At 45.8% G+C, this 22170-nt stretch overlaps 1 protein-coding gene across 2 annotated transcripts in view; it reads left to right on the top strand.

Annotated features, from left to right (window-relative positions):
- MRTFB (myocardin related transcription factor B) overlaps positions 1-22170 on the top strand; it is a 263949-nt gene that overhangs the window by 61773 nt on the left and 180006 nt on the right. For both annotated transcript variants that reach the window (XM_066576199.1, XM_066576201.1), the window contains exon 2: positions 6919-6989. The gene's annotated coding sequence lies outside the window, so the exon portion shown is untranslated. The remainder of the gene's footprint in view (positions 1-6918; positions 6990-22170) is intronic.

Raw genomic sequence — 22170 nt, 5'->3', positions numbered from 1 at the left:
GAGAAGTTTGAATTAGAGGGGTGTGCAGTCTAGTTTCGTTAGCAGAGCGGAGAGCCCGGGCTGGGTAATTGATTGAGATGAGGGAGGCAATATATGGTGGCGCTGCGCTGTGGAGGGCTTTGAGGATGAAGATAGCGAGCTTAAATTGAATTCTGTATTTAACGGGCAGCCAGTGCAGTGATCAGCACAGGGCAGAGGCGTCTGAGTAGCAGCTGGACAGGAAGATGAGCCTGGGTGCTGCATTCAGGATGGATTGGAGGGGGTAGAGTCTGGTGCAGGGGAGGCCAATTAGCAACGAGTTGCAATAATCGAGCCGTGAGTGGATGAGGGCAACAATAAGCGTTTTTAGCGTGTCCACAGTGAGGAAAGAGCGGATTCTTGCGATGTTCTTGAGGTGCAGCTCACCTGTTCGGGCCAGAGATTGGATGTAGGGGGTAAAGGATAGATCAGAATCGAATATGACCCCAAGGCAGCGGGCGTGCTGTCTGGGAGTTATGGTGGCACCACACACTGAGATGCAGATGTCAGCATGAGGTCGGTTAGTGGAGAGTGGAAATACCAGTAAGTCCGTTTTAGAGAGGTTTAGTTTTAGGTAGAGAGAGGACATAGTGTTAAAAACAGTACAAAAAAGGATTTGGTGACCAAGATAATATCGTTTAAACTTTGGAAATGCTGCGTATGGGTCTGTGAATAAATATAATTTACTCGGACAAACCTTTCATTACCGTATTCCTCATTTTGTTTTAGATTTCTGCATTCGTAAATCTTTAAATTTAAAGTAGGCGATGGATCTTTGAAGCTATTCTTGCAACTTGCTGACTAGTCTGTTCCAAACTAAAGGCAAATTACAGGATATTGTTACAGTGGTGGCACCACAACCTTCTCTTCATTTTTGCATTAACAAAAAAAGTATATGACCATTAATGGAGGGAGCTGTTCATAAAGTAGTATGTGAGGGTCTTTCATGCAGTAGTTTTACCCCAAGTGGTTTTGCTGTGTTTTAGGGTCTCCTATTGCAGATGAAGGGTGGTATTGTAGCTTGTCACCACCGGAAGCTAGGGGTTTGACGGAAGATGCATGAAGAAACGCCCCTGTCACACACAGCTCCCAATTGGGTGATTTCTCTAAGGTCCTTGCAGCACCCTATATATATACATTGTTCCCTGGGCAGCACGGTAACTGTTAGGCTTAGGGTTTTGTTTTCAGGTGAGGCTTACATTATTAGCTGTAAATACTTCCATGTTACAGGGGTAACATGGAAGCATTAACAGTGAATGATGTAAGCCTCACCTGAAAACAAACCCCTTACCATTACCGTGCTGCCCAGGGAACAATGTATATACATGCTGCTGCAAGGAGTTTCTACCTACCAGCCGTCCCCCTAGCATTTCCCCATGGCAACCATTATGGCTAACCTCTGGACCCCTAGCAATCCTCCTGCACTAAGGCAGGGGCTCCGCTGCCTCACTGTTCCTTACTCTCCAGCCGCCGCTATCCCGCATCAGTGGGGGCTCCGGTCACTCACTGGTCCCGTATGTCCTGCCGCCGCCACAATCCCCCTGCACTGAGGCAGGGGCTCCGCTGCCTTAGTGCTCTGGTGTCTACTGCCGTCGCATCTGCTCCAACCCTTGCAACTGATGTAGGGGGATTTGCAATGGCTCAGCGTCTCCTCCCGCAGCTGGGTGTGCATGTGGTGCCTCCACAGCTCCCAGGTTTACCAAGTTCCTTACCTGCCTGAGGATCCTCTGCAGGTGATGGTGGCGCTGTGGAACAACCCTTAGTGGGCTGCAGTCCAGCTTGCCTTTTAGCCAATCCGCTACAGGGGGCGTAACCGGCCTGTCAGTGTTGTCTCCACCAGGACTTCCTGGTGGTGACAAGATACAATAATACTCAGATGAAGTACCTGTGTATTGTTAGTATCCCATATTCTTGATCATTTGAAGTAGTTTTAATTGAAATTTATGCTAAAATGTTTTTTTAAATATTTTAGTGGTTACATTGAGTTACAAAAAAAAGTTTCAGATTGCAATCTCCATCCAAAATTTGACTTTTCTCTGATGGTCGTGTCCCTCCTAGTAATACATGCTGGATATGAGGTCTCCTTGTCTGGGATGCTGATGTCTTCACTAGCTCTCATGTATTAGCACAGCTTCATTCCTGTTCCCCTTTCTCCTTCTACAAGTTCATGAGAGATCGCTCGCTCTACCTTGTGTTAACGGACACTGATGCTGAGGAGTGTGTGATTTCCTGTAGAGTTCCGATTGCTCTGCTCTCTCCACGTACAGCCTTTGTGATTCATTCTCCTCCTTTTGCAAACTGCCTTGTTTGTGGTTTCCTCTTTATCTACAGCCTGTGTGATCTGCCCTCTCTGCTAAATTGGATGCTTTCTACTGCCTATTCCCTGCTGCTACTACGGTATCTCTAAAGGCCCTTTTATATGGGATGCCCGACAGTCGTTGCAGCAATATTCGTTCTCATGCTTTCATACAGGAGTGATTACTAGGCAAATGAAAGCGGGGTGGGTCGGAGATCACTTCCGCCTGCCTCCAGTCACAGTAAACAGGCAGTCCTTTATAGATGAACATCTGCCTGTTTACACAGGCCGATCATTGTTTAATTTTTATGCCTGCAGAAACTAAATGGTAAGCAAACTAATCATTAGTTGTACAGTCTCTGGCAGCGTTTACACTGAACCGTTTATTCAGATTCTTGCGATCCAGTGAGAATTTGAACGATTACACTGATTGACAAAATATAACTTTTTCTCATCGTAAACAAAAATACATTTTCCTAGACCAACTTCTCATGCAGATTCCAAATATGCATTCAGTTTTCTCCTTCCATGTTCAGTTTTTAATATGACCACCTATAGTTTTTACCGATTTTATTTATTTATTTTTAAATGTAGATTTCAGAATGTACCAGAAATTAAATCATTCCAAAGTGCACCTGAGTAACATATATCATGAACATTTATCAATTCAGTCATGAGGAACTGGTTTAACCCTTTCCAATCCATTGTCTGACGTCTTCAGACATCCTGATTGAAGCTTGTACAGCTTCGATGACGGAAAAGGTCAGAATAGACATTCTTACTGCGTATTTCCAGCAGCTCTGCTGTCGGAGCTTCTCTGGCGCTTCACATACTGCAGTATTGGCTCTAACCAGCAGATGTGCCGTTGTATAACATCAGAAAGAGAAAGCCCCCTAGAAAACCTTGAATCCAAAATTGGATTCATATGGGTTAATGGCCAAATCCAAATTTGGATAAATGATTTTATGCCTATTTTTGCCAAAAAGCCAATTGTAGTAATGCTGCAAAAGTAGCAATCCTTGTCATGATCATTTTGGCTACCTCCATATCATTGGTATCGCACATGGAAGTGAAGCCTTCCGCCCATGAAACCAATCACGCAGTCCACTAGAACATGCAGAGCAAATAACATATGGAACCCATGATTAATCCTAATCGCCTAGTGCACACCTCAAGTACAATTTGTAAATTTTTTTTTTTAAAGATTTGCAGTAATTTTACATCACTGTCCATCATTTTTAAGGCATGCCAACAAATTAAATTTATGGCAAGTGAAATCTAATCTGAAATTAGAAATAATATTGATTACATAGTACTCATATTACAAACAATACTGAAACATAATGCATCTAATGACAAAAACTACAGTGTTTCCCCGAAAATAGGACCTACCCTGAAAATAAGCCCTAGCCTGATTTTTCAGGATTTTTAGTGAGGCTTAATATATAAGTCCTACCCCAATAGGACTTATGTATTAAGCCAATTCATAAATCTCGCCTCCACAAAGCAATAGGTGTGATTAGTTCATAGAGTGCTGCATTGATTGGCTGAACAGCGCTAGAACCAATTACAGCCATCGCTTCGTGGAGGCGGGATTTATGATTTATCCTATGTGGGTGGCTGAGGACTGCAGGAATTGTGCTGGGACTCTGGAGAGCAGTTGGAAGGACTTGGACTGAGCCTGCTAGGTAAGCAAAATAAGAAACTTCCCAAAAATAAGACCTAGCACCTCTTTTGAGTCAGAAATTAATATAAGACAGTGTCTTATTTTCTGGGAAACTCGGTAGACATGCTACAAAAAACTGAAAACAGATTTGAAATCCGCACACAAAAATCTGTCCACCTGAAAGCAACACGGATGAAAAAAGTTTGTTGACCAGTGTAATGGTTCAGTGTAAAAGGGCCCTAACATTGAGAGAAGAGAGCTGACAAAGCCAGGAGCAGTGCTGTTGTATTTGTGTCAGAGCAGCAGGGTAACTTGCTAGGTGAAGGAGTTATACAGACTGTACAGCAGCAAATAAAATAGTAGAGCACAAGGGTGTCCATAACTTTTGAAGGAGCACGAACGGCAAAACTTTACACTTACTATGTTATGCCTCATGCATACGACCATACTATGGCTATGTATATCTACCTCTAAGATGTGTGGAGCCATACTTTTCTGTCCATAGGAGTTTATGAAGCCTTTTTGTTTCTTTGAATGCCTCCTTAATATCCAACAGGAAAGACCCCAGCATGAAAATTGTCATGCTCCATTGGACACTGTGTTAGGGAATCTTCCTCCCTAGAACTATCATTTCTAGTTGTGCATCCCTCCGTAATACAGTGCTGATCATGGATGACACATACAGCGGTATACGGTATACACACTCTATCTGCTCGGTGCTCGTGACTCTGCAATGTGCATGGCGCCCTATTCCTGTTGCATGGCTTGCGGTGAGTCCTGCTAAGACCAACAAATACTATAGAAAGTCCCGATGTCCAGCAGCGCCCCCTTGAGCCTGTACTAGGCATACCACAGTGAATTACTTTTTGTCTAGTGCACTTTTAACGATACTAGATTGGCTAGCCCGGATCCGTCTATCTCCAGTACGTGTCACGATTGATTTATATATTTATTTGCTGTGTTCTGTAAGATGGCTATTGTTTAATCCTCTGAGAACTCTGCGGCGTTTGGCAGAATCCAACATATTTGCGGAAATTAAATAGTAATACACTTGTTTGTCAAGTATCCTGGCTTGTCTGAGGAGTATCTGCAATACTGTGATTAACCCGGAGACTCCGGACAATCTTTTCATGGCGAGGCGATCACCCTGATTCATTTACCAGTGATGTTAGGCTGGCGCGGACGCGGCATAAGTCATTAGAAATGTATTTATTTTCATTTCTGTCAGACATAATGAGTCTCGTGTTCCATATTAGGATTTCTCACTGATTTTCCCTCCTTCAGACTGGAACGCTGACTTAATATACTTAGCAGAGCTTCCAGGCAGGGGATTGTGTGCGAAAGCCTGTTAGCGCCGATGCCGGATGAGCACGTTTATTAAGGGTCTTTTACATGGGCCGATGATTTGGTAGGAACTTTTTTTCCCCCCATCTTGGTCCCGTGTAACACGTCCATAATAAGTTGCAATTAAGCAAACACGTTTGTCAGCCGATCCGATCTTAGAAAAATTAATCGCTCACCCATGTAAAACTGCCTGCACACGGGCGGGTTGGACCCTGCATGCGGGATTCCCACAGCGAAGCTTCACCCGGTGCTAGGCTGGTGACCCCAGCGTACTTCTCCATCGTCTTCTCCTCTGCTTCTGATGTGCCGGCCGACACACATGTGCTGTACAGAGGACGCCGCGATAACGCAGATCCTGCAACCATTCTACAATGATGATTGCAGAATGGTCGCAAGACAGATGGCTTCCATTGACGTCAATGGAAGACAGCCGTGTATAGCCCGCACAAAATCTCATCATGCTGTGATTTCTCCCCTGCGAGCGGAAAATCGCAATTGATTTCCCCTTGTGGGCAGGAAATCACGTATTGACTTAGCATGCTATGGGATGGATTTGCTGCAGAATCCAGAGGCGGAATCCCACTCCAGATTTTGCAATGCAAATCTGCCCGTGTGAAGGAAGCCTAAGCAGGTGGATATACTGCCGATAAATGCCGTCTGTATGGGAACGAAGGATCATACTGATGATCATTTGTCCTTTGACTAGGCATAATCTACTGTATATAAATGGCAGCAATGAGCATCGATCAGAATTATATACTAAAATCTGTGTTGCCCGTAGTAACCAATCACAGCGCAGCTTTCATTTTACCTCAGCAGTATAGGAAATGAAAGCTGTGCTGTGATTGGTTGCGATGGGCAACTAATATAGATTTTCTCTCTGACAGGTTTCCAGGTTTCATAAGACTGTGGTGCCGGGCTACTTTTCTGTGGCCCACCCTGTAGATGCTATGGTGATGATGAGTGAGCATGAGACATAACATGTAGTTACATAATGCATCCACATGAGGATGAAGTTGATTTGATAACAAACCGCATCAGGTGAAGGCCGGACTCGCACGGACATAATTTGTGGCTTGCTGCGCAGCTACTACACAATGACATGCCTACTTACTGCGTGCCGCCATGCACTATCTTGGCGAGTGTGCGTGCGTTATACGCACCAAGATATAACATACTGTGATTTGTGTGTGTAATAATGATCAGGCATTTGTGCCATCTATGATGGCAGGAAGAATTGAGCAGCAGCTATGTAGCGCCACTTATCTCTGTGTGTTGTAGTTCACAGTGTTGGCGTATGGAAAAGAATAGGATGAAGTTTTAGTGTTGCTGTAATCACCTGAGAAAAGGTAGGTAACCTATTACAGGTCCAATGTCTTGTAGCTAGAATAGGGGAGTGTGCATTGTAAGCCCCAGTGCGGACACAACCCTACATCAAGTCCTGTACAGCGCCGTGGAATATGTGTGCGCTATATACATGAGGAAGAGAAATAATAACTGCAGAGAGAGGTTTTACAGTCAAATGCAGCTGTAGGAATGATGATCTTCTTCTTCCCACTGATCACCATATGTGATGTTCTTGTGTTTCTTGCAGGTTCTGCTGTAAACTGGTTACCGATAAGCATGTGAAGACACTAAAGGCCCAGACCCAGGTTACAGCGAAAGGTGGGTTTGGAAGATTTCACATAACATGCATTACAAAAACCAGGCCCCCAATTTCTCTTGAAGCAGATGTGCTTCAAATCTGACTTTAAGGCCTCATGTCCACGGGCGGATCTGATTTCGCATGCAGGAGCCCGCCGCAGAATCCAACCCTGCCCGCGGCTGAAGACACTGCAGGACTTCAACTTACCTGTCCGTGTCTTCTCTTTTCTTCACTGCGAATGTGTGCAGAAGCACCGTCCGTCGCGCCACCGCACATGCGCAGTGAGTTTTTTAAAGAATTCAATTGCGGATGGGCCACAGATCGAACGACTTCCATTGACTTCAATAGAAGCCGTCCGTGCGGGGTCCGCAGTGAAGTGGAAATCAAATCCGCATGCTTTATTTCATTTGCTTTCCTAGGGGTGGCATGGCTTGACTTGCAGATCACCCGCACGGATTCTGCAAATCAGATCCGCCCGTGGACATAGTGGGCCTAACTCTTTCCAATCCAGTGTTGGCCCTCATCTGACAGTAAGATTTACCTGCATAGCTCTGATGTCCGTCAAGGGCTGACACCTATTTCTAACAGTATGCAGGACAGCGCTCCGGTGACGGAGGCGGCTCTGCATACTGTAACATGCTAATGTATTTGCAGCAATACACATGCATATGCAGAACAGTCTCCGACATGGGAGCGCTGTCCTGCATGAAATGTGTCAGCCTTCGTCCAACATCGGCGCTATGTGGGAAAATCTTAATGTGGACCAGAGCCAACACTGAAAAAAAAATGCTTTTAAAATCATCATGACGGGTCATTTTTATGTGTGTCTGTTGAGTAATTCCAATGAATCCACAATGCGCTCTTCCACCGAAAATAAATGAAAGTGTGCGGGTGGCAGGGAAATTGTTTCCCTTGAGCAAGCTCATTAACCCTTTCCAATCCAACTTATTTCCTACCCACAGCATAGGAGATAAGTGTCTGATTGGTGGGGATCAGACCATTGGGACCTCCACCGATAACCAGAACTAAGGGTCCTGAATGTGTCACCGTATGAACGGAGTGGGTAGCCACGGGTGTGCACTGAAACTCCATTCTTCTCTATGGTGCTGCTGGAGCTAGCCCAGTGCTGGTACTCTATCCCCAGCCGTCCCATAGAGATGACGGAGCAGCAGTGTGCATGCATGATCGCTGCTTCATTTCATATGTGGACACTCAAGACCCCCATTTTTGTGATCAGTGGTGGTCCCAGCATTCAGACTTCCTCCGATCACATGCTCATTCCCCAGCCTGTGGATATAAGTTGTTTTCATTGGGCAACCCCTTTAAGAATACGTTACCACATTCCCACAAGAAGCCTCTGACGGGGGCCGGCTATATCTGTTGGCAAGAATTGCACCTTTTTGCAAAAAACGTGCTACAATTCCTGCTGTCAAAACGGCGGACAGACCAATTGTCTATGAAGTTGATCAGTTGTCACATTCCGTATCCGCAAGTCACGATGCCAATGTGAGCAGAACCTCCGTGATTGTTATGTATGCGGGGTGGCAGTACTTTATCACTATGCAGCAGGTTTCCCCAAAATGAAGGTCATTTATTTGTATTTGGTAAGTGACGGTTTTCTTCTTCGTTCTTTCCCATTACGTCTCGTGTCTTGCCAGAAATACACGTGCGTTGTACTTGAGAACAATCGAGTTTTTTCTTGCCTTTCCATCATAGGATCTGCATTACGTTATATGAAGTAAACAACACCTCTCCCTGATTGCAGCCTTTAAAATGTAAGGCCAAGTTGCTATGACAACTGATGAAAACAGCAGAAGATAGAAAATTGGGGCTAGTGTCCTCGCCTTTAATAAAGGATGTTCTGAGTGACTAAGCTGTACTTTCTCAAGATTATACAAAGAGCTGTGAAAACTGGATCACAATTATTAATTTAGTGCGTCTCCTGCTATACGGAGGATGTTCTCTCTGTATATGACAAGTTCACACTTGGACTGTATAAACGTACTAACGGATAGGAGGCAGGAAACAAGTACCCCCCAAGTAGGTTGTTTGTCGCAGTGCTTTATTTGGGCTTATCATTGTGTGGAGAGCCAAACCTATTGCAAAATAACCAATCCTTACCTTTTTTGGATAGAAAAGGGAACTGCGATTTTCGATGTAACAATGGTGTGATAGAGAAATGTCTGATGACTTGCTAAAGGCTCCCTCCCTGCTCCATATTTTTCGGTTTTGCACTGCTTCTCTCAGTTGTGTGATATCCATGCCAGTATCAACTTTAACCATATCAGCCATCATGGTGGCCGGGTCTTATTTTGCCACTGATCTGTCCAAGCATTATTTTCTAGCGACTCTGCTCACATTACTTGGCCAAAATACGTGAGCCTGAGCCGGGTCATCTTGTCCTCCAGTGATATATCGGGTCTTAACCCCTTCAGTGGCAGGTTTATTATTACCATGTCATGCCTCACAGGGCAGGTTTTTTTAAATGAGTCAACAATGCAAGTAAAAACCCCAGAAGATTTTAGATGACCGCTCAGTGCTCTGCACATTTCAGCACTAGAGCTGTCCACGGAAATCTTCCCGGGTTTAACTGCATGGTCAGTGCAGCAAGCCCCAGAGATTTTCTCAGCGTGCCACTAAAGGGGTTAAACGGTATGTTGACACGGCAGAATCACCACAGAATATTCTGTGGCAATTTCCTCCTCCTATAAACTCGGAATATTGCCACGATTTTTGGCGTGGCTCCACACGTGGAATTTGCTCTGTCGATGGAAATGAGCGTTTCTGCATCAAGAAGTGATCTATAATTTCCTTAATATGGAAACTAGCAAAAATTTGCCCATTTGACACAATTTTTAGAGACAGGAATCGCCCTAAGGGTATGTTCACAGGCTGTAAATTTTAGTGCAGATCTGCACTATTTAGTGCACATTTGACGTGGTCTTTGTGGCAGATCTGCAGCAGATTTCACCCTTTCGATTGAAGGCATGAATTCTGCTGTGGATCTGCACCAACAGTGTGGAAATTAACAAGGATTTTGGTGCAGATTTTTCACTGTGGAAAATCCACACCAATTCCAACCGCTTCCCTTTCTGACGCCGTAGCTTTGGGCTTATGGGCAATATTCTACCTCTTCCATTAGTTCTTACTTATGCAACCTATTCCAACCTAGTCCCTTCTGTGTCTGATCTCCTTCTCACCTTGTATGCACTCTTCTGTATGATGGCTGTTGGAGTCTATTGAAGTATAGAGTAAAGCTTGTTAACCCAACAGCAGTGCAGTAAGAATGATTAAATAGCTTTCAAGCCGTAACTCTTAAAATGGACAGACAAGAAACGTCTCTAAGACATTGTTGGGTATTATGGATGGCCTTGTTATGGTAGTACAGATGGTAGGATGCCAGGATGAGACCCGGCAGGATCTTTCAACAAGCTAGAGAATAGAATTGTTTTACATTCTAGAAATTGCTTCAAAAATGAAGGTGTTTGTGTCCCGGGGTTGTTTATGTCTGGTATCCAAGGGAGATGTCCATGAATACCCATGGGATAGAAGATTGTTGACCTCCTAACCCCTTGCTTCCTTTTGTGTATGCATCCTCTGCTGCTAAATTGGGAGCTGACTGCATACAACCTGCTGAACTATCGGCCTCTCTATAGACCTATAGTATATACTGTATACTCTGTGTGCAGAAATTATAGTTTATAAAGCTGATAGCGCTGTGTTTATTTTTCTCCCAGCGCAGGATTATGAAGCAGGATCCAAGACCAGAGCTGTTAATCACATTGCAGCAGTACAACCCATTCACTTAAAGGGGTTGTGCCAAGTTTAAAACGTATTCTATTTCTTGTGAATAGTGTAAAGTTTCTGACCGCTGAGACCCCCACCACTCACGAGAATTGAAACCCCATTTACCCTTAAATTTTCATAATGAAGGCATTTCATCCGGCGGTGCTCTAGGTGTGCTGAACGGCTGTGGAGAAAGTCTTAAAAGTCCACAGACTTTCTCCATTTCAAATTCATGCTCAGAACCTACAACCTCGCTCTCCACCACACCAAACAAGTCTACTTCACCTCTCTCGTTTCCTCACTATCTCATAACCCTAAATGACTCTTTGACACTTTCCACTCCCTTCTCAGCCCAAAACTGCAGCCTCCCGTGACGGATCTCCGTGCTGAAGAGCTGGCTGCTTACTTCAAAAAGAAAATCGACGACATCCGTAGGGAAATAACCTCCCAATCCCAGACTAGCCCCGACCCTAGTCTCGTCAGTACCAGCTCTGCTCACTGTCTGTACACAGACCAATGACAAAGAAAGAAGTTTCCAGATTGCTTTCCTTTGCTCACTCCACCACCTGTGCTAGTGACCCTCTTCCCTCACACCTCCTCTGGTCCCTTTTCCCGGTGGTCATCTCCCACCTCACCACTCACTATATTCAATCTTTCTCTGACCTCTAGTATCTTCCCCTCCTCATTCAAAAACGCTATCATATCCCCACTGCTAAAGAAACTGACTCTTGACTTGACTGACGCTGCCAACTACTGACCCATCTCGAACCTCCCCTTCATCTCCAGACTATTAGAACGCCTGGTTTGCTCCCACCTTATAAACTATCTCTCAGAAAACTCTCTTCTTGACCCCCTACAATCCGTTTTCCGCCCCCTATACTCGACATAACCGCCCTGACTAAAGTGTCAAAAGACCTCCTGATGGCCAAATTGAGGGGTGACTACTCCCTACTGATCCTCCTCGATCTCTCTGCAGTATTTAACACAGTTAACCATAAACTCCTCCTCAGTATGCTTCACTTCATTGGACTAAAGGACACTGCTCTCTCCTGGTTCTCCTCCTAACTATCCGACTGCTCCTTCAGTGTCTCCTTTGCTGGCTTTACCTCCCACCCTCTTCCCCCTTGTTGTTGGGGTCTCCAGGGCTCGGTTCTCAGCCCCCTCCTCTTCTCTATCTACATAGCCTCCATTGGACAGACCGTCAGGAGATTTGGCTTTCAGTACCATCTCTATGCTGACGACACCCAGTTATACACCTCTTCTCGTGCTATCACAGAAACATTCCTCCAGAACACCACCGACTGTCTGTCCGCTGTCTTTAATACTATGTCTTCTCTCTATCTAAAACTGAACCTCTCAAAAACTGACCTTCTCCTGTTTCCACCCTCTGCTAACTGACCTGACATTTCCATCTCAGTGTGTGGCACCACCATGACTCCCAGACAGGACACCCGCTGCCCTGGGGTCATATTCAACTATGATCTCTCCCTTATCCCCTACATCCAATCTCTTGCCTGAACAGGTGAGCTGCACCTCAAGAACATCGCAAGAATCCGCCCTTTTCTCACCGTGGACACGCTAAAAACGCTCATTGTTGCCCTCACCCACTCTCGGCTCGATTTTTGCAATTCTTTGCTGATCGGCCTCCCTTGCGCCACTCTCCCCCCTCCAATCGATCCTGAATGCGGCAGCCAGGTTCCTCTTCCCGTCCAGATGCTACTCGAACACCTCTGCCCTGTGCCAGTCACTGCACTGGCTGCCCATCAAATATAGAATTCAATTTAAACTCACTACCTTAATCCATAAAGCGCTCCATAGTACTGCGCCGCCCGACATTGTATCTCTCATCTCAATCCACCACAGAGCCTGCACCCTTTGCTCTAACCAAATCAGACTAAGTGCCCCTTTAATTTGAACCTCTCATTCCTGCCTCCAAGAGTTTTCCAGAGCAGCACCTGTCCTCTGGAACGCGCTACCAAAAGCTATCTGGGAAATCACTGACACACAAAACTTCAGGCGTGCTCTAAAAACGCACCTCTTCAGGGAGGCATACCATATCCCCTAAACCAAACCCTCTTTACTCTACCTGATAACACGCTCCCTGCCCTACTGACTGCAATCCCTGCTAGCCATAATCAACCGCCCCTACAGTGATACCTTTTCAGGTACTATACGGCCTGACCATTGTCTGTGTGTATAGCATCCCTCGCTCTCCACCTCGCCATACCGTGCACATCTCCAGCCCCTTTACCTTCTGTATCAGCCCATTACTTGTAGTATGTAAGCTAATTGGAGCAGGACCCTCAACCCTACTGTTTCCATCAACTGATTACTTCATGTAGCTGTGGTCTTGTTTTTATTTCCCCTGTCTTGTAAGCGCTGCGGAACATGTTAGCGCTATATAAATAAAGATTATTGTTTCAGAAAGCAATTATTTGATTTTGAGTCGGGAGCTCCACTAGTCTCAATGAAGGGCCTCCAGCACTCCTAATGCTGTCCCCCTTTTAGCTTCGAAGTCTAGGCATTTCTGAAGATCACTGAAGTTAAAGGGGTTTTCCAGCTCTGAAGCATTTGAGACCTATCCTCAGGATCAGTTATCAATAGCTGATCAACAGGATGCCATCAGGAACAGCATTTTTGTGCTGTCCACTGGGCTGCTATGAAAATACTAACGACCACCTGTCTGTGAGTGAGTTACATGCTCTGCCCCTGATCACATGACTGCGACGTCGTCACAGGTCCTAAAACATAAAACATGCAGAGCCTGGCTGTTCGTGTAGCAGAGCTCTGTGTGTGACACGTGCGTGTTGCAGAGCTGTGTGTGTGACACGTGCGTGTAGTAGAGCTGTGTGTGTGACACGTGCGTGTAGCAGAGCTGTGTGTGTGTGACACGTGCGTGTAGCAGAGCTGTGTGTGTGTGACACGTGCGTGTAGCAAAGCTGTGTGTGTGACACGTGCGTGTAGCAAAGCTGTGTGCGTGACACGTGCGTGTAGCAGAGCTGTGTGCGTGACACGTGCGTGTAGCAGAACTGTGTGCGTGACACGTGCGTGTAGCAGAGCTGTGTGCGTGACACGTGCGTGTAGCAGAGCTGTGTGCGTGACACGTGCGTGTAGCAGAGCTGTGTGCGTGACACGTGCGTGTAGCAGAGCTGTGTGCGTGACACGTGCGTGTAGCAGAGCTGTGTGCGTGACACGTGCGTGTAGCAGAGCTGTGTGCGTGACACGTGCGTGTAGCAGAGCTGTGTGCGTAACACGTGCGTGTAGCAGAGCTGTGTGCGTGACTCGTGCGCGTAGCAGAGCTGTGTGCGTGACTCGTGCGCGTAGCAGAGCTGTGTGCGTGACACGTGCGCGTAGCAGAGCTGTGTGCGTGACACGTGCGCGTAGCAGAGCTGTGTGCGTGACTCGTGCGCGTAGCAGAGCTGTGTGCGTGACTCGTGCGCGTAGCAGAGCTGTGTGCGTGACTCGTGCGCGTAGCAGAGCTGTGTGCGTGACACGTGCGCGTAGCAGAGCTGTGTGCGTGACACGTGCGCGTAGCAGAGCTGTGTGCGTGACTCGTGCGTGTAGCAGAGCTGTGTGCGTGACACGTGCGTGTAGCAGAGCTGTGTGCGTGACACGTGCGTGTAGCAGAGCTGTGTGCGTGACACGTGCGTGTAGCAGAGCTGTGTGCGTGACACGTGCGTGTAGCAGAGCTGTGTGCGTGACACGTGCGTGTAGCAGAGCTGTGTGCGTGACACGTGCGTGTAGCAGAGCTGTGTGCGTGACTCGTGCGTGTAGCAGAGCTGTCTGCGTGACTCGTGCGTGTAGCAGAGCTGTGTGCGTGACTCGTGCGTGTAGCAGAGCTGTGTGCGTGACTCGTGCGTGTAGCAGAGCTGTGTGCGTGACTCGTGCGTGTAGCAGAGCTGTCTGCGTGACTCGTGCGTGTAGCAGAGCTGTGTGCGTGACTCGTGCGTGTAGCAGAGCTGTGTGCGTGACTCGTGCGTGTAGCAGAGCTGTCTGCGTGACACGTGCGTGTAGCAGAGCTGTCTGCGTGACACGTGCGTGTAGCAGAGCTGTCTGCGTGACTCGTGCGTGTAGCAGAGCTGTGTGCGTGACTCGTGCGTGTAGCAGAGCTGTGTGCGTGACTCGTGCGTGTAGCAGAGCTGTGTGCGTGACTCGTGCGTGTAGCAGAGCTGTGTGCGTGACTCGTGCGTGTAGCAGAGCTGTGTGCGTGTGACACGTGCGTGTAGCAGAGCTGTGTGCGTGTGGCACGTGCGTGTAGCAGAGCTATCTATTATCTATCAAACCACCGTAGAGGCGCAATGACAGTGACGTCATCACAGCACAAAATAGCTGGTTAGCCGAGGTAACAGGCCGCAGACCCCTGCTATTCAGCTGTTAATGGTCTATCCTGTGGACAAAGGCCCATTTAGACGGGGTTAATGTCGGGCAAACGATGCTCGACACTCGTCCCCACATACTGTGCTCCTGCATGGGGGCTAGTATCGCTGGCTCACTCACAGAGCGGCCAGCAGGGGATCGGGGAGGCTGCAGGAGATTTCTCTCCCCACTCTCCCCCGCCCCTCTTCATTGACTTAATATAGTGGCCCTTCAATATTGAACAGCTGCTATGTACACTGAGCGATCAGCTCATCATGCATCGTTTTTTCCTGCATAAATGATGGACGATGAGTTGACTATGATCGTTCAGTGTAAATAGCATTTGTTGAGTACTGAACGGCCGCTATGTTAAGTCAATGGAGAGGGGCGGGGGAGTGAGAGGAGAGAAATCCCCTGCAGCCTCTCTGCTGAGAGCTAATGATACTAGCTCCCGTACAGCAGCAGTGGAGCTAGTATGTGCGGGGACGAGTGTCGGGCATTGTTGGCTCGACATTCGTCCCATCTAAATGGGCCTTACTGTTGACCTGAGATTTGAATGGATGAATAATGGGCATATACGTAATAATGCATTTATGTATATAAAGCAAGTAAGCGCTTTTTTGCTTTTATAATGCTAATTGCAATGCCAAAGCTGAATGCAAGATAAAAAGGTTAAAAATAATTGGGATTATTTGTGGAATTCAGCGAGGCTGGGAGGAAGGTACATTAAACCCCTTGCCAAAAAGTCTGCCTTCCTTTTTAATTTGATGTTTGTTTTCCTTTCTGTTTAGTGGGAATCCTAGTCCTTTAGGTTTCTAGTGGGTTCTTGTATTAATAAATCATCAGTTATTTGAGCAGTGAAGTACATGGTGACTAAATTCCAAATTTTGAGCATCAGTTTATTAGCATAAATTGAAGTTTGATGGGTCCTTGGAGTCTCTTCATCAAAGACAAACATCTGGATGTTCTCAGGCCCCAAATATCTAGTTCTGCTTATTTAGCTGTGACAATGTATACCATAGAACTGAGATGTTAGCAGTATGGGAACTGAAAATGTTATTAAAGGGAAAACACTAAAATTCAGCTTTGTATTGGATGTATCCATTAGAAAGGCCTTCAGACTTCCAAAAGATGTTTCCCTACTTTGTTCGCTTGGCAGAACCTCAGTTTGTGGTGTTTGGTATATAGCACCAGCATATTCTTCTGTATAGTGTCTGGGGCACGCACATGGGTGATGACAATCGGACTCCTAATCTTAATTCATTATCACTCACACACATGGTGGCTGTACATGTTAGATGAATGTACTGAACCAGCCTGGATCAGCCAACCAACTAATATGTTTGGGGCTGTCTGACTATTTTCAGAGATCGGGGGTAAGAAGGATCAGATTTGTCCAAGGTTTTGTTCTCACAGGAGATAAGCAACCTGCAGAAGTGTCTGGCAGTGGCTTATTTCCCTCTCCGTATTGGGGAAACAATAGATTGAATGATTGTTTGGCCAATAGTTATCTGAATTATATAGCCACTTTTAAAGCCCATTTACACACCATGATTATCTCTCAAAACTCGCTCAAAAGTTGTGTCTTTTCAGTGATAATTGTTCTGTCTAAATGCGCTGTCTTATCAGTGCCGCACACTGATTTTCTCAGCGGGCAGCACTGATGATGGCATTCTTTCAGCTGGTATCCCACTGGGACTTCCCAGCAGGATGGCAGCTGAGCGCTCTGAGAACACAGCAACTGTATACAGAAGACAGCACTCCAGCTGTCTTCTGCATACCCCGCTCAGAGTGCTCAGCAGGATACAGCAGTTAATACAGAAGACAGCGCTCCAGCTGTCTTCTGCATACCCCGCTCAGAACGCTCAGCTGTATACTAGCTGAGCGCTCCAAGAACACCGCAGCTGTACACAGAAGACAGCACTCCCACTGTCTTTTGTATACAACGGGAGCCTTCATTACACACTAATAAGCTCTCAAGTAGCTAATTAGCTACTTAAAAGCTTATGCAAAGTGAACGCTCAAAACTGTCACTCAAATTCGCCGTTTGAACGAATTTTAAGTAATCATCTTGCCGTGTAAATGCACACAACATTTATCGCTCAAAAGATTGCATTTGAGTGAATTTTGAGCAAAAATCGTTGTGTCTAAATGGACCTTAAGACCAGTTTTATAGGAAGACAATCAACTTATCAGTTTATTTTTGAAATGTAGAGGAAAACCTTAGAAAAAAGAACTACTTGAAGAGAAACATGGGGGGAACATACAAGATCCATGCAGATGTTTCCCTTAGTTTGAGCCCAAGACCCCAGTGCTGCAAGTCAACAACACTACAAAGTGTGCTGCCCACTGCTCTGTGCAGAGAATTACTGTGAAGATGCTCATGCTTCTGTTCCCCCATAGCAGAAATGGGGCGGCTTTTCTGCAATGTAACATCTGCAGCAAAAACAGCCTCAAAATCTGCACTATTGGTGTGGATTTTGCCTCGGATCCTCAGCAGGCTTCACCTATTCAATTGAAAGAGTGGAATCTGCGGCGGATCCACCAATGGTGCGGGTTTTGATGCTGCTTTAGGCCTTAGTCAGACGGGCGTTTTTTCGCGCGATTTGCGGATCGCATGACGGATGCGCATCCGCAAATCGCGTGACCGGTGCCCGAAAATCTGCTCCTAGCCGCGTTTCATTAGAAACGGGCCGGAGCTGTCCAGCGCATTGTATTCAATGGAGCCGGCAATACAGCCGGATCCATTGAAAGCAATGCGCTGCGGGCGAGTGTAGGATGAATTGTCGGGAAGGGCTTAAATATGTAAGCCCTTCCTTGCAATTCATCCAGAAAAGTGTTGAAATAAAAAAAAATATACATACTCACCTGCTCCCGGCAGCCGGAGTTCCCCCGCGGCCGGCCTGCAGTGGGTGTGAAGGGGGTGTGAGTCAGACCTGCCCCCTGATTGGCTCAGCGCTGAGCCAATCAGAGGCAGGTCTGACTCACACCCATTCATGAATTCATGCACGCCGGCAGCCCATTGAATTCAATGGGCAAACATAGTTCTTCTCTGCCACAGCTGTTACAGCTGTGGCAGAGAAGAATGATTTGTCTTCTATATGTTCTCAATGGGGTCGGCACTGCTGCCGCCGGCCCCATTGAGCGCATATAGAGAAGAGAACAGGAATCGCAGATCGCAGATAGGTGCGATCTGCGATTTCTGTTCTATAATTTATCGGACGAGCGCATAAAAAGCGCTCATGTGTCCGATACCATTGCAAAGCAATGGTTTTAAAAAATCGTCGGACGCATGCGCATATCGCGCGAAAAAACGCCCGTCTGACTAAGGCCTTAATGCGGATTACATCCTTTCCACTACATATGAACGTCCCCCTACACAACTTTGTTTTTCTGCAATTTTTCTAACTTGTTAAACAAAAAAAAACCCAGGCTTTTAAAAATCTGTTCTAGTGGTCCATGAGTGGGAGCTTCCACCAGCTATTACAATGAAGGGGCTCCAAAAATATTGACTTAGTGTTTGTATTTAATATATAGTAGTGTCTGTGTATATAATATATTTATCACTTGCCTTTCCCCACACACATTTAATCCGTTATCCACTGTAACTGCTCACATAGTTGTTCATTTTGAATAGACTGTTCATCTGAGGAAAAAAAACCTAAATCCATCTATACTGCACATTTTGTTCTGCAAGAAATCCGTTTTGCATGCATATTTCAGCTTGTATTTGAAAAGTTCTTTTAAACAGTGCCAGGTCTAATTGCACTTATTTCAACGGTTTGGTAGATTCTCGGGCTTAATGAGGAATAAAATGAACCTTTAATAAAATATTCAGCCCTCAGTAATCAATTTGGAATGCATATATTAACTATAAAGAAGTTACTTTTTCTGTGTTTCTTGCTAAATGTGTCACCGGGGTCTTGAAAAGATTAGGAATGTCGGTGTAAAAACTTCATGGTCTAATAGCTCATAAATCAGCTACTTCTAATCAGTTATCATGGGTGACATTGATGCACTTCATTATTTGGTTGATGACTAAATGTACAGAAGATCTTGTTTTTGCTTTTATCTTACCTATCGTATATCTCTAAGGCTCTGCTTACATCTGTGCTATGGCTTCTACGCATAATAGAAACCATTTTGCCGTGCCAGATATGTGAACAATGTATCCACTTGATCCTAAAGAGTTTTATATGGTGGTCTGTTGAGGTTTCCGGTGTTTTAACAACAAGAATCCTGCAATTTTCAACAAAGAGGAAACAAAGATGTTAACCTTAGCCTTAAGTGGTCATTCACACAGAATCAAAGTCACTGAACTGTGTGCAATTGCCACTGATCTGATGTCTAAGAGGGCCCCCTGACTGTCCTCCAGTAGCAAATTTCGATGAACCTTTTCCCGCCTATGCCCTGTCGGTTATTCTGAGTCTTCCTGCTGACATCATTTTGCAGGCAACTGTCTTATTTGTCTATAAACAAGCTGCTGCAGCCAATGACAGTGATTATCACTGAGTGCTGTCATTGGCTGCAGCAGCAGGTTTATGGGACGCCACAGACTGACTGCAGCCTGTAAACAACACAGAGGAGACCTGGAGCACCTGGAGGGGAAGAAGGGAGTATCAGTTCCTTTGTTGTTTTACACAATGGTAGGGGAATCCTTTTAAGATACCCTTTCAAAACTTGGAAACCCCCTTTAAATGAGTTAGTTATTGTAAGCTGGACATAGGTATGTATTTGTTTGGCCACCTTTACACTGATAGATATTCTTTCATCATGTCTCGCCTACTTTATTTGTCAGTGAGACCTCCACCAATGTGATCTCCTACATCTCACTGGGAGATTGTGAGTGCTTATACAAGCCTAATGGTTCTTATCAAAAGATTTCACCATCTTCAATATATATGGCCTGATTCAAACCTAGAATTGGTCTGGTCATGGGTAGTCCATTATAGTGGAGTTCAGAAGTATTTGGACAGCAACACAATTCTTCATGATTGATCCTCTGCTCATCACCACAATGCATTTGAAACAGTGCCATCAATATGCAATTAAAGTAGATATTTTCATCTTTAATTTAAGGCGTTGAACAAAAATCTTGCATTAAAAGGGTTGCCCCACTTCTTACATTGATGAACTATCCTTAGGACCTTAGGATAGGTCATCAGAAGCTCATCTGCGGAGTCCAGCATCTCAGACCACTGCCAATCAGCTGTTTCCTTTGGCCGCTGTGTTATATATGGAGTTACTGTATTGCCAGAAGCAAATTGCTCCATGCATTGTGCAGTAGCCTATAGAGGTACTGCAATGCTATGGAACTCAGTGTGCAGTACTGCTCCAGACCACTGCACAGTATATAGAGCTATCTGCTTTCAGGAATACAGCAGCTCTGTACATTAGAACAGGAGCCCAGGGAAACTGCACGACCACCTGGGGTCCCAGGTGGCGGATCCACGCTGATGACCTACTCATGACCTATCTTGAGTACAAGTCATCAATCTTAGACTGCATTCAGACGAACTTATATCGGCTGGGTTTTCACGCCCAGCCGATATACATCGTCTCTCTCTGCAGGGGGGAGGCTAGAAGAGCAAGGAGCAGTGCTCTGCGCTCCCACCCCCTCTCTGCCTCCTCTCCACCCCTCTGCACTATTTGCAATGAGGAGAGGCGTAACTTAGCCCCGCCCCTGTCCCACCTCATTTCATTGCACATAGTGCAAAGGGGCGGAGAAGGGGTGGAGAGGAGGCAGAGTGGGGGCGGGAGCTCAGTTCCTGCTCCTGGCTCTTCCATCCTCCCCCCCCCCCTTGCAGATGAGGACACCGTATATCGGCTCGGCGTGAATACCTAGCCGATATGCGGTCATCTGAATCCACCCTTAGAACTAGAATAACCTCTTTAACTGTTCTTCAGAAATCACAACCATTTGTTAAGGCCCATTTACACAGCGCGATGATCGCTCAAACGACAATTTGAGTGACAGTTTTGAGCGATCATCTTTGCATAACTCTAAGTAGCTAATTAGCTACTTAAGAGTTATGCAGGCGGAGCAGAATACCACTGCGAGAGCTTGGAGAACAATGCAGCTGTTCTGAATATGCAAACAGCTGCATTGTTCTTCAGTGCTTTCAGCTGCTGTCCAGCTGAGAACTGCCAGCGGGATACCAGCTGAAAGAATGCTATCAGCACCGCCCGCTGAGATATCAGGGAGCGGTGCTAATAAGGCTCATCGCTCATTTTTAGCTGGCTGGAAATGAGCGACGAACGAACAGTGCATGATGGCCGCGCGTTTCGATTCTATCTAAATGAGCCTTTACTTAGCCCCTCCATTTTCACAGGCTCAGAGTATTTGGACAATTGACTGCTAAGCAGTTTTATGATCCTGTTCCCAGATAAAAGGTTTGGAGGAGTTTGCAGCGTTCAGTAGCGGTTCATGCTGAACTTTCAATAAGGCAGTAAAATAAGTGTTCAAAAGTGGTGTCAATGCAAGTAAAAGTGGCAATCATTAGGATGAAAATAAAAAAAGCCAAAACAAATCTAACAGAGAGTGAGCAGAAACTACAGGCGTGGTCAAATTAACAGTTGGGTACATTCCTAAAACATAGGAATCAAAAGACCTGGAGGAGCATGAATGACAATTAAAATGAATTTGCGGAATTGTTTCTGGATAAAGAGCCCTGTGACAACATCTAAGGTAGGCGCATCATTGTGGTGGTAGACAGAAGCTAAATTAGGAAAACTGTTACTATCCAAGTACTTCTGTGCCCAGCTGTATGCCCAAAACTCAAATTGTTTGCAATACTGACAAGTATAAACCACAGACCCTGTTAAATTGCCACAGGCAACCCAAAAGCCAGATCTGCCGGACTGCTGCTGGTCATCGCCATTCTATGACCGAATTAATTCACTGGAAAAGAATTAATTGTATTTAATGTCTGTTACTTTCAGCTGCTGTTGGAGTGATGAAACATACACACTCTTCATGCTTCTGCCTCCTGCTTGTGGAGGCCGTGTAATTATAGTGCTTGACAATTTTCTTTTAAAGGAGTTGGTTTATTTTGTCAT

This window comes from Eleutherodactylus coqui, chromosome 8 (assembly GCF_035609145.1).
Source record: "Eleutherodactylus coqui strain aEleCoq1 chromosome 8, aEleCoq1.hap1, whole genome shotgun sequence".
Classification (NCBI taxonomy): Eukaryota; Metazoa; Chordata; class Amphibia; order Anura; family Eleutherodactylidae; genus Eleutherodactylus; species Eleutherodactylus coqui.
This window is presented reverse-complemented; position numbering and strand designations above follow the sequence as displayed.